The 13,454-nt window shown below is 40.1% G+C and overlaps 1 long non-coding RNA gene across 1 annotated transcript; it reads right to left on the bottom strand.

Annotated features, from left to right (window-relative positions):
* Positions 1-1,270: 1,270 nt before the first annotated feature.
* On the bottom strand, positions 1,271-9,052 carry LOC132386636 (uncharacterized). The gene is made up of 3 exons (XR_009509613.1): positions 8,949-9,052; positions 7,299-7,345; positions 1,271-3,177 (listed from the first exon to the last, which is right to left on the bottom strand). It is a non-coding gene; the product is annotated as an uncharacterized LOC132386636 (long non-coding RNA).
* Between the last annotated feature and the right edge of the window lie 4,402 nt (positions 9,053-13,454).

Genomic DNA, 13,454 nt, shown 5'->3' with positions numbered 1-13,454 from the left:
TATACCCTTAGCCCCTCCCCTCTAACAACCCTACAGAAAAAAAGAAAATGAAAAAAAAGAAAGAAAGCGAGAGTGCCTGTATATCTGAAGATCCCCACATGTTCCACGGAGTTCGTAATAACTTTATTATATATACTTGTTTCTTTCCCCAAATAACCAATTATTTTATCTTCGGAGCAGTCATTTGAGATCTTAAGCTGTGTTGCCTTTAAGGCATTTGTTTAGTTTATTATACTTTTGCTTTAGTAATTTGTTTGTTATCATTTTCTAGTTAAAGTTAAGGTTGTTTAAAGTAAATTCGTTTTCTGTGATATATAGCGGCATGCGATGACGTCACTCCCGGTTTCGCCGTGTGTTGTGGGAGAATACCGGTTTGGAGAAACAGGAAGGAGGGGGCTTATGTGTACAGTATCAGTGCGAGAAAAGTTTTCTTTCTACGCACGAGAAACATTAGTGAATCAACGCCCTAAGTTCATGAGATAATCGATATGTTGAATTAAAAATGTTAACGCTGATTCTGTTAAAAGTAATGATGATTGATAAAGTTTATGTTTTTTGTTATTTAAAGCGTTGCGGATAGTTTGTGTTGAAATGTATTTAAAGCCAGTCAATGGCATGGGTAGATTCTGACTGTATGTTGCACTTCAATGTAAGATTGTTGTTGTCGTTTTACTTTTGCAAGTGTTTATGATGTAAATGTGATGTCAAGAAGGAAACAAATACAGTATGTTTTTTGTATTGTTTTATCAACAGTTTTCACCATACCTTAATGTGGAAGAGTGAACAGTAAATGGTTAATCTTACTGGGACCGCCTCATTGATTGGTTTATGCTTGGTGTTTAGTTCAGAGTTATTTTACAGCTGTGCGAGAACACTACATAAGCATTTACGAGAATGACACCATCTGATTTCAAATCCCAGAAAATCCTGCAGTCTCGTTCCTGCAGTTCTTCCATTGGAGTGAAAATCATATAGATATTGGAGATGATGTATGTTGCCGTATGTCGATTACAATAATGACATTTGTGCTGTTCATTTTTTTCAGACAGCTGCACCATAGACCCTGAAAGTGACATCAGGAATATCTTCTCCGCAAGTTACAGTGAGCATCTGGGTTAAATCTGATCAACAGCACAAGGTCAGAAACTTAGTGTCACTACCAAAAGTTCCAGCCAATAGAAGTTCAACACTGTATAATGTGTGTTAAAGAAATGTGAAATAGTGTAACACTTGTAATAATAATTAACAATCAATGAAGCATACAAACAATGTGTTCTTCATTAGCATTTATTGTAAGACTGGAAGTGGTTACTACTGATATTGGCAACATTTATTCACCATACCTAATATCTGTGCTCTTGAGATTGTCCCCATTAAACACAAAATTATTATAAATAATTAATTTTAGACGTACTTATTTAAGACCATATGACATAAGAGCAGAATGAGATAATCTGGCCCATTGAATCAGCTCTGCCATTCAATCACTGATGATCCTTTGTTTTATCTCCTCCTCAACCCCATGAGAAAGTAAGGATACATGGGATCCAAGGAGACACTGCTTTGTGGATCCTGAACTGACTTACCCCAAGAAGGCAAAATGTGCTTGGAGACGGGTCATATTCTGCATGGAGGCCAGAGTCCAGTGTTGTGCCTCGGGGATCTATTCTGGGACTCCAACTCTTCGTGATTTTTATAAATGACTGAGACGAGGTAATTTAATGAGATGAGGCATTAATAAGATGCAAAACTGGGCTGAGAAATGGTAGATGGAGTTCAACCCAGATAAGTGTGGCCTGGTTCATTTTGGTAGGTCAAATATGATGGCAGAATGTAGAGTTAATGCCTAGACTCTTGGCAGTGAGGAGGATCAGAGGGATCTTGGGGTCCCAGGCCCAAATTTTCTTTAAATAACTATTTATGGTTCTTAGTAATTGTTCCATCCAAATAAGTAAGTTTATTTCTTACAATTTTAAAAGGAAGGTTAGTATTAATTGATACTAAATGATTCAATAGAATAAGTTCACTCTTATCCTGAATATTGACTAAAACTGGAGACAAAAGAATGTACGATAGCTAATAAAGTCTCAACATTAGGAATATAAAGCAAAAGGTCATCGGCATAATGCAAAATTTCTAAGGTAAGGACATGTTCGGCACAGCTTTGTAGGCTGGAGGGCCTGTATTGTGCAGTAGTTCCGTGTTTCTATGTTTCTATCATATCTGTTTCCTCAACATTTCATGTCCCTCCACCAATATTCCTAATATCTGCAAACCTGGCAGGAAAGCCATCTATTCCTTCATCTAAGTCATCATATACAGCATAAAAGTAAGTGGCCCCATAGGAACCCTGCGGATCACCACTAGCCACTGGCAGCCAACCAGAACAGGATCCATTTATTCCCACTCGCTGCCTCCTACCAATCAGCCAATGTACTACCCATGTTAGCAACATTCTTGTAATACCATGGGCTCTTAATTAAATGCGCAGCCTTCTGTGTGGCACTTGTGTCAAAGGACCTCATAACGCCCAGATATACAAAATACACTGCATCCCCTTTATCTATCCTACTGGCATTCTCATCAAATTATCGCAAAAGGTACATATTTTTAGCCAGATGGTGGTGGAATTATGGAATTCGTTGCCACATACAGTGTGGAGGCCCAATCATTGAAGGTGCTTAAGGAGGAGATTGATAGGTATCTAATTAGTCAGTGTATCAAGGGATATGGGGAAAAAGTCGGAAATTGGATCTAGATGGGAGAATAGTTCAGCTCATGGTGGAGTGGCAGAGCAGACTCAATGGGTCGAATGGCCTCCTTCTGCACCTTTACCTTGCTTGAAATGTAATATGAATTATTAATAGAGTAAACGAATAGACTATAACAGAGACAGTACTTAGCTCATGACGAATTAATGTTGTCACAAATAAAGTGACTATGAATCACTGATTATTTCTACTTGGCATAATTTATAATTATTTAATTATTTCTGGTTAAATATTGCTATATTTCTACACAATTCCTGCTTAGTGTGAATGTAACGAGACCCAATTTCCTTCGGGATCAATAAAGTATGTCGTTCAGTCCGTCTGTCTGACTGAAGTTTCTGGCAGACTGAATTCCTTCCGATGGATCATTGCTGGGAGTGCTCGTTCCTTTTGGGCAGCTCGCCATCTACAACACAAGTTCAGAAATATTCATTTGTTACTGAAAGCATAGTACCTTAAAACCTGGAATACAACAAATGATTAATATTGAATAGGATAAAAAAAACTGACACATAAAGGTTTGGAACAAGAGGAAGTGGATTATGATGAATGTTAAATTGTGCCAATGCTTGAAATAAGGGATGGCAATAAATAAAGGGCTGCAAGAAGACCACAGACATGTCATCAGGTTTGAAGGACCATGTGCCTCAATGACCCTGAGTTCTATGTTGTCTGGAGTCAGGGCCTTCTGCTTTAGCTCTTGGTAGTATCAGCCATACCTAACAGGTCAATAAGTAGAGGCCAGGCGAAGAGATGTCCATGGGTCCTGCCCGTTCAGGGTTTCAGTTCAGCAATAAAAATTCAGACTGGTAAATCAAAACTGGTCTGGAAAAGCAATAAAGAATAATTCTACATCTGAATGTAACTGTATTCCTGAGTCTCCACATGAAATGCATACTAGACAGTAGAGAAAACTAAGTGGAAGTACTGACATGATGAAGGAAGCCCTGGACACAACCAGAGAGGAAGACCTTTATTGCTGCCAAAAACACCGGTAGTGTAATGGGCAGAAAATATAAATAGAACAGTTTCATTTGACTTTCAGCTTTGTTCATTTTCGAATTATGATAACTCTGAACTTGTAGTAGGATGCAGAAAATTTAATTCCTTTACTGCACAGAAGAAAGAGACATCTGGAGTTTACTCCAATGTCGTGGTGAACATCCTCTTATCGTCAGTCGTGTGCTCTGAATCATGCACCAGGAAATGCTGCTTGATATTTGCCACACACACATACTCCTTGCAGAACTAAAAATCTTATTTCTGGAGCTGTATTTCCTCAGTGTCAGCTTGGCTTACAATTGAGACTAGATACAACTATTGTATTATACAATATTAATTAAAGTTCATAATGTGCTCCTTTGTTGCCTTTACATAGATCTAGTTTTATCAAGAGAACAGAAACATTCCCCGATATGTGACACAGCAGACTCTGCTTAGCTAATATTATAGACTGATTACTTTTGTTGAAAGTTATCAATATACGTTATCAAATGACAATTTTAATTAAATTACAAAGCACTTCAAATCACTTCAACAGGACTGACGATTTGGTATTCACTTAATGAGTGACATGTCAACAGAAACATTGAGAAAGTTTGTAGTATGATACCAAAGCAAAACAGATTATTGTGTAATGTGGGCATTGATTGCAAATTGATTGGAACTCATTGTCCTGTAATTCTGTTTGAGGCATCATGGTCGTGGAATTATGGAATTCGTTGCCACATGCAATGTGGAGGCCCAATAATTGAGGGTGTTTAAGGAGGAGATTGATGGGAATCTAATTAGTCAGGGTATCAAGGAATATGGGGAAAAAGTCGGAAATTGGAGATGGGAGAATACTTAAGCTCATGGTGAAGTGGCGGAGCAGACTCAAGGGGCCGAATGGCCTACTTCTGCTCCTTTACCTTGTCTTGTCTTGACATGTGAATTATTAATATAGTAAATGAATAGACTAAACTCAGAAACAGTGCTTAGCTGATAACGAATTAATGTTGTCACGAATAAAATGACTATGAATCACTGATTATTTCCACGGCATAATTTATTATTATTTAATTATTTATGGTTTTATATTTCTATATTTCTACGTGGGCTTTTCCGCCGGCTTTCACTATTACGCTGTTACAGGAGTTCTAGCCTTTCTTCTGGTGCGTCTCAAGGAGCTGTTCCCCAGACCCTCTTTTATCCCCACTCATAGGGTCTCAGATGTCACTCAGGGTGGAATGATGCCATCCCCTAACCTGCCCACGTTGCCTGAGGGCATCCACGAAGCATAGTATTCAATACACAATTCCGCCTCCAAGAAACAATGACCTTTTCCGTGGCTTTGTATCGCTGGGGGCCAGGACATTCCAAACTTCTCTCTCTCATTTCCTGGGTCTACTACCCTGACTTAATAGCGATCTTGCAATTCTCAAAAAGGAAGAGGGAGAAAACAGAGAACTATCGGCCTGTCAGCCTGACATCAGTGGTGGGAAAGATGCTGGAGTCCATTATTAAGGATGAAATTGTGGCATATCTAGATAGCAGTGATAGGATTGGGCCAAGCCAGCATGGATTTACCAAGGGTGAATCATGCTTGACTAATCTGTTGGAGTTTTTCGAGGATGTAACCAGGAAGTTAGACGGGGGAGATGCAGTGGATGTAGTGTACCTTGATTTTCAGAAGGCATTTGATAAGGTCCCACATAGAAGATTGGTGGGTAAAATCAAAGCTCATGGCATCGGGGGGAAGGCATTGACATGGATAGAACACTGGTTGGCAGATAGAAAGCAAAGGGTAGGTGTGAATGTGTGTTTCTCGGAATGGCAGGTGGTGACTAGTGGGGTGCCACAGGGCTCGGTATTGGGACCACAGCTGTTTACCACTTACGTTAATGATTTGGATGAAGGCATAAAAAATAACATCAGCAAATTTGCTGATGATACTAAGCTGGATGGCAGTACGACATGTGATGAGGATGCTGGGAGAATTCAGGGTGACTTGGATAGGCTGGGTGAGTGGGCAGATACTAGGCAGATGGCGTTTAATGTGAATAAGTGTGAGGTTATCCACTTTGGGAGTAAGAACAGGAAGGTAGATTATTATCTGAACGGTTTAGAGTTGGGTAAGGGAGCAATACAAAGAGATCTCGGAGTCCTTGTTCATCAGTCACTGAAGGTGAATGAGCAAGTACAGCAGGCAGTGAAGAAGGCTAATGGAATGTTGGCCTTTATTGCAAAGGGAATTGAGTACAAGAGCAAGGAAATCATCCTGCATTTGTACAGAGCCCTGATGAGATCTCACCTGGAGTATTGTGTACAGTTTTGGTCTTCAGGGTTAAGGAAGGACATCCTGGCTGTAGAGGAAGTGCAGCGTAGATTCACGAGGTTAATTCCTGTGGTGTCCAGTCTTACGCAGAGAGGTTAGAGAGACTGGGCTTGTACACGCTGGAATTAAGGAGATTGAGAGGGGATCTGATTGAAGCATGTAAGATTATTAAGAGATTGGACTAGATAGAGGCAGGAAATATGTTCCAGATGCTGGGAGAGTCCAGTACCAGAGGGCATGGTTTGATAATAAGGGGTAGGTCATTTAGGACAGAGTTAAGGAAAAGCTTCTTCTCCCAGAGAGTTGTGGGGGTCTGGAATGCACTGCCTTGAAAGATAGTGGAGGCCAATTCTCTGGATGCTTTCAAGAAGGAGCTAGATAGGTATCATGGATAAGGGAATCAAGAGATATGGGGACAAAGCAGGAACAGGGTATTGATAGTAATTGATCAGCCATGATTTCAAAATGGCGGTGCAGGCTTGTAGGGCTGAATGGTCTACTGCACCTATTGTCTATTGTCACAGGCGTAACACTGACATGATGAAGGAAGCACTGAACACAGCCAGAGAAGGAAGACCTTTATTGCTGCCAAAAACACCAGTAGTGTAATGGGCAGAAAATATAAATACAACCGTTGCACGTGAACTTTTAGCATTGCTCATTTTTGAATTATGATAACTCAGAACTTGTAGTAGGATGCAGCAAATTGAAGTCCTTTACTACACAGGAGAATGAGACATCTAGAGTTTACTCCAGTGTCATGGTGAACATCCTCTTATCATCAGTCGATGCTCTGAAGCATGTACCAGGAAATGTCGATGGATATTTGCCACACACACACATGCTCCTTGCAGAAATAAAAATCATATTTCTGGAGCTGTATTTCCACAGCGTCAGTCTGGCTTACAATTGAGACTGGATACAATTGGAAAGGACGGTGAGTTGTTTCCTCTGGAGCACCATAGCCTGAGGGGAATTCCGACGAAGGTTTATAAGTTTAAAAGAGGCATAGATAGAGTAGACAGGGAGTATCTGATTCCCGTGGTTGAAATGTCAAATATCAAAGGGCAGGCATTTAAAGTGAGAAGGCGTGTGTTCAAAGGGCATGTGAGGCGTAGGGTTTTATTTATTCAGAGAGTAGTGGATCACTGGAATGCACAGTTCTTAATAGATCTTAACAGACCTTTACTTCTAACAAACCACAAAGTCACCTGTTGCCTGGTCGGAATCTGCTTCTCAGACTTTCGCTCATATTTTCCTGTGAATTGACAAGAAACAAAGAATTGTGAATTCAACTTGCAGCTCAGTTATCTCAGACCATTGACTTTCTTGCCCATGGAAGAATTCCTCACCGTGTTTTCCGGAGGTCGGGTTTGAGAATATAGAGTTCGGATATGAGGACAGATGACAGATTATAGTTGAGTGAATGACACACACCAATCCTCATGGAGGGATCAGAAATGCAGTGAGGGAGCCATTTAAAGTTCCTGGGGGCCAGTATGTCCGAGGAGCTAACCTGGACCCAACATATTGATACAGCTGTAAAGAAGGTGTGACGGCGGCTATATTTCAATAGGAATTTGAGGAGATTTGGAATGTCACCAAAAATGCTATGCTTTCTTGGAAGCTTGACAAAATTTGAATTATTATCTGAAACATTGACCAATTTCTACAGATGTCTGTTAGAGAGTTTATTGACTGGTTTCATCTTGGCCTGATATGGAAGCATCAATGCCATTGTACGGAAAAGCCTGTAATATATACTAAATATGGCCCAGCCCGTCATTGGTGAACCTCACCCACCATTGAACACAGGAAAGTATTCGGCACCAGTTCTCACTATTTAATTTGACCAGACAGCTCCTCAGAAAATATTTCCAAAATATTACCCCGTCCACCTCCCACCCCACTTTTGCATCAATCAAAGTATCTTCTCGATGAATAAACCCTGAAGTATCATGGGAACATTTCCATTGCAAGACCAACACGATTTTCTATAACTGTCCGTGAGTAACTTCTCGTGGGAAATTGTAATTGACGTTGTTTTCAGCCCTGTTGGGGATGCCTGCCTCAAGTAACATTCATCTATTTTGTCTAGTCAAACCAATCTCCCATTCATTACTATTCCAGCCAATTAACTTCTGAAAATATATACTCATGATGGCAAATCGACTTTATTGCATATGGCATGACTTAAGGAAGAGCTAATGCATAATCTATATTCTGTGTGCTGTCTGTCCCTTCATCTTTGTGATGTTGCTGCATGCAAATTTTCCTTGGTACTGAATCCGTACCTCACTGAACTTATGATAATAAGAATAAACTCAATTCGACTTGGAAAAATTAATGTTTTTTATTGCATTTCAGTATGTTCATTATATCAAAAAATAGATGTTTGACTTTAAATAAAATGTTGTTTGGAATATTAATGATCTGACACATTTGATTTAGTCAAAGCCCAAAGCATCATTGAGGATCCCTGGCACATATCTCCCAATCTCTTTGACCTATAATCATCGGGAAGGAGGCACTGGAGCTTGAGGACTATGACTGCTAGACTGGGTAATAGCTTCTTTCATTAGGTTACAAAACCAATGAATGCCCTGCCACTCCCGACCTCTCATCACAAGACAGTAAGCTCTTTACTGTTAGTTGTTCTTTTAATGTGCTGCACACTGCATGCATTGTGAATTATATTTTATTCACTTATTTTTGACAATATTTAGTTTTATGTGCTTTGTGCGATCAATGTTCTGTGGTTGGAGCACGTTGTAGAGGAATGCTGTTTCGTTTGGTTGTATATCTGTAAAGAAAATTCAACAATGAACACTGTTAAAGAAGTTTAGGTAAGACAATCCTACCTGTGAAGAAATTCCCTCTGCATTACTGTTTAATCTGGATTCAAGACGTCTGGGCATTTGGGCTTTGGAAAACTCAGTGTTAACAAGCAGCAGGAGAAACACCAGGACGACAAGTGTTTTTTGGAAGGCCATTATCTGGAAGAAGGTATCTCACTTTTGATAGCTCTGGTAAAGAGAAAAGAAGGACATTGAAAGCTTATGGATATTGAAAGACCTAGATAGAGTTGAAGTAAAGAGGATGTATTTTGTGGTGGTGGAGTTTGGGACCAGACGGTACAGCCTTGGAGTAAAAGTATGTCACTTTACAACAGGGATGAGGAGGGATTTCTCGAGCCAGAAGGTGGTGAATCTGTGGAATTGCTTGCCACAGACAGCTGTGAAGCTAAGTGATTGGGGATGTGTAAAGTGGAGATTGATAGATTATTCATTAGTATGTTTGTGAAAGTTTCCTGACCAGGGGAAGCAAATGGGGTTGAGAGGGATAATAAATCAGCCAAAATGGAATGGTGGGGCAAACCCTTTGGGTTTAAATGGCCTAATTCTGCTCCTATGACTTTTGGAAACTACAAATTGAGAGGTAGAATATTTCAGAAAACTGAGAATACAGGTAAAGTGAATACAGACAGACTTCTATATGACAAGAATGACTTATCGTTGGATAGCTGGGACAGTAAATCAGATCAGTTTTAAAGGCAATACTGTATTTTTGTAGATTAAGTTGTGTGTGTTCAACAATAGGCTATAGTATATCTGTGCTGAATTCAGTTCCCACATATTGTCTTGTACAATCAGATACCTGTCACAAGGTAATAGATTATCTGCAGAAGTACAGACTCTAGTAGCCTTGAAGACTACTTTAGAACACCCTTCAATTGTAGATAGAATAACATTAAAATTACTATTCTCTTCTTTAATCACAGAGAGTATGAATTTAGATTCCATTCCGTATGAGCTGCAAGTTCCTGTACTGCTGCCTTTGCTGAGCTGATTGTTTTCCATTTCCCTAAAGTTGTTTTTATGCTGAGTTCGTATCAGTGTCAAGTGTGACCAGGTGGTGTGATTCTTCCCTTGAGGCTATAGAATGGGTTCAAGGTCCAATCTTGTGAACAGTTCAAATTCTAGGATGCTATTTCAATGCAGCTCTGAAGCAATCCAGGCAGAGTTGTTAAAGCCTCTTGAGTGATTTCCATGTACCTTGGAAAAGATGGGCAAGTTCTCCCTGGTGTTCAGTCCTTGTCCTTTCTATCAGTGTCATTATCAAACACATTGTCGTAACATTGCTGCATGAGTGAGATTGGATGCTGTTTTTTCAATTTATCAGAAACTGTACTTCTAAAATACCTCAATGACAGAGAAATGGTTCAGGACAGCCCAATCAGAGCATAATACATTCAATGGCCACTTTATTATGGACAGCCGTACATCCCACTACACTTGTTAGTGCCGATATCTCATCATCCAAAATTTTCGATGTAACTTAATGCATAAAAGCATGCAGGAATGGTCAGGAGATTCATTTGCTGTTGAGACCAAACATCAGCATAGAAGAGAAATGAGATCGTAGTGACCTTGACCATGGATTGATCACATGTGCCAGGCAGGGTGGTTTGAGAATCTCAGAACCTTCAGCGACTTTCATGTACAAGAGATTCCAGCGTTTAAAGATAAGTCATCTGATCTTTGGCAGTTCTATGGGTGAAAATATTTGTTTCTGTGATATGTCAGACTGTTTAAGGTGACAGAAAGGTGCTATTAACTCAAATTACGACATGTTAAATCAATGGTGTGCAGAAGAACATCTCATGAACATGGAATGTCGAAACTAATTTAACGTCATTGCTGCTTGTGTAGTTTAGGAGCCAACATGTCTAATGATATTGTGAGAGATTTAAAATTCTAATTGGAATCTTGACCTTGAGTTTAGAAATAGCAAGTTGTAAATTGCAAAGGATTTAACCAACAGCTACAAACTAACAGTCAAACATGTCAGTTTGCTATGAAAATGCTTTGAGAACATAGAACAATGACGAGTACAGCACAGCACCAGGCCATTTGGGCCACAATGTTGTGATGAACTAGCTATAAAGCAAATCAAAAACACCCAAACACTAATACTTCCTGCCTATACCATGTCCATACCCTCCATCTTCCTGCAATCCTCTATCAGATTACCCCTCAGCCTTTGGAGCTCCAGTGGAAACAACATTTTATTACGCCTCCTGTGATAGCACACACCCTCTAAATGAAGCAGCATCCTGGTAAACATATTCTTCACCCTCTCCAACGCCTCCACATCCTTCCAAGTGTGGGGCGACCAGTACTGTATGCAGTCATCCAGATGTGTCCCAACGAGAGTCTTACAAAGTAGGAACATGACTATTGAGCTAAATTATTTGAATAATAAATGCAAGCAGGTTGTAAGCCTATTTCTAAACAACATACCAACTTGTGTAGCTACTTACAACTAGCAATGAACTAGGATGCCATGATCTCTCTGCTCAGCAACACCAAAGGACCTTGCCCATAACAGTGTTCTGTCTTGCGTTTGCCTTACTGAGGTGCAATTCGTCACATTTATCTGGGTCAAATTCCATTTGCCATTTCCCAGCCTATATCTGCAATTGATCTACATTTTGCTGTATTTATTGCCAGTCCTCCACACTATCCACAGCTCCATCAATTGTTTAATCATCTGCCAATTTACCAATGAAGCCATCTCCATTTAATGCTTGTCAATAATTATTTCAGAAAGACTCAGACAAATCAGATTTACCTGTAACGAAGAAATCGAAGTTGCTTTCTTTGAGCTGCTGTATCAGATTTCGGTGGTTGTCCCCTATATATTGTGATTCAGGGAGGGGAACAACCTCAAATGGAGTATTTTGCAATGGCGCAAATATTTGGATAAACATGTTTGTGAAGAGTAATCAATGCACCGTGACTATGAACAAACAGTTCATATCTTAGTGTATTCAAATGGGGATCTTATATACTCACTGTGCCTGGAGATGAAATCCACATATTTACAAAATCAAAGTGAACACTCTTACTGTTAGGAGAAGTAAGAACCAAGATGCACTTATACCTCATCCGTAGCATGGACTCTCAAATTGCACCGTCCACTGCAATCTTGGTCAGCAACCAATAATTTCCTATCTTTTTCCTTCCTGTGTTCCTCAGGAGTAGAGTGACATTTGTGATTTCCCGGTCACGGGGAGCAATTCCTGACTAATTATTCTTGCACTATGAATGCCTTCACAATCGCTTCAGCCTCTTTTTGCGAATCCGTGATGTCTTGTCCATCCACCGTCAGGATTTACAACTCTCCAAGCAATATCTCCTTATTAAAAGTGATGATACTCAATGCCGCCCAGGCTTCAATTTCTGGCATCTCTTCATGTCGGAAAACATTGGAGACTGACACAAAGTACGTGTACAGTTCTCTGCCGTTTCAGTGTATCTGACAACTTCTCCAGTGTCATTTCCCAGAGGTCCAATATCCATTCTACACTCTCTTTTACTGTTTATACATCTGTAAAAGTACTCTTTGTATCCTCTTTAATATTCACAAAAAGAATTAGGTTTAATATCACTGCTATATGTCTTGAAATGTGTTATGCTCGAGAAGTACATCGTAATACATTATAATAAAACCAGTAAATCACAGTTAGATTTCTATAAAAATAGTATAAAAAAGTTAAATAAGTAAGAAATCCGATGTCAGATGGGAAGAGGCTGTCGCTGAACTATTGAGTGTGTGCCTTCAGGCTCCTGCACCTCCTCCATGATGGTAGAAATGGGAAGAAGGCATGTCCTGGGTGGTGGTGGTCCTTCATGATGGATGCTGCCTTTTTGAGGCAGCGCTCGTCAGTGATGTCATGGATGCTATTATTTAATCCATACTTTTCCTTAATTCTATTGTAATTATTCTGCACATTATTCTACACCTTCTGCATTATTAATGTTTTACCTTATCCTACCTCATTACACTGTGTAACGATATGATTTGATTTGTCTCAAGGGTATACATGCAAAAACATTTACTATTGCGGTACCTATGGCAATAATAAAAACATTCCAATTCCAATCTGTTGAACCCACTTCCCTGCTATTTAGTGAAATACTGTCCACAGCCCTAGTTATGTGATTTGTCAGGACTTCAGACCTAGCATGTTTCAGCTGGAACTTGTCCAATCAAATCATCTCCATCCTTCCGCAATAGTGGAAGCAAAGTACCATGAATCTAAGCATTCTTCTCTTCCTCCAGCCAGCCCTCCTGTCACCCGCAGCCATTGGATCGTCTTGACTTAAGGAGGAACAGCTGTAGCCTAATAGGGGGCAGGTGTTTATAAGGGACTCGGGGACTGAGCCTGGGTGTGGGTTGTCCTACTCCGAAGCCGGTTTAACCCGATCTGTACCTGGGCTGCCGGCTCTGAATTCTGCTCTTTCCCTGGTTGCCGGCCTGCTCGGAATCCTGTTTTGCCCTGTTGCCGGCCTCTTCTGCAT

This window comes from Hypanus sabinus, unplaced genomic scaffold (assembly GCF_030144855.1).
Source record: "Hypanus sabinus isolate sHypSab1 unplaced genomic scaffold, sHypSab1.hap1 scaffold_1237, whole genome shotgun sequence".
Lineage (NCBI taxonomy): Eukaryota > Metazoa > Chordata > Chondrichthyes > Myliobatiformes > Dasyatidae > Hypanus > Hypanus sabinus.
The sequence above is the reverse complement of the archived record's forward strand: the minus strand, read 5'-3'. Positions and strand labels throughout refer to the sequence as shown.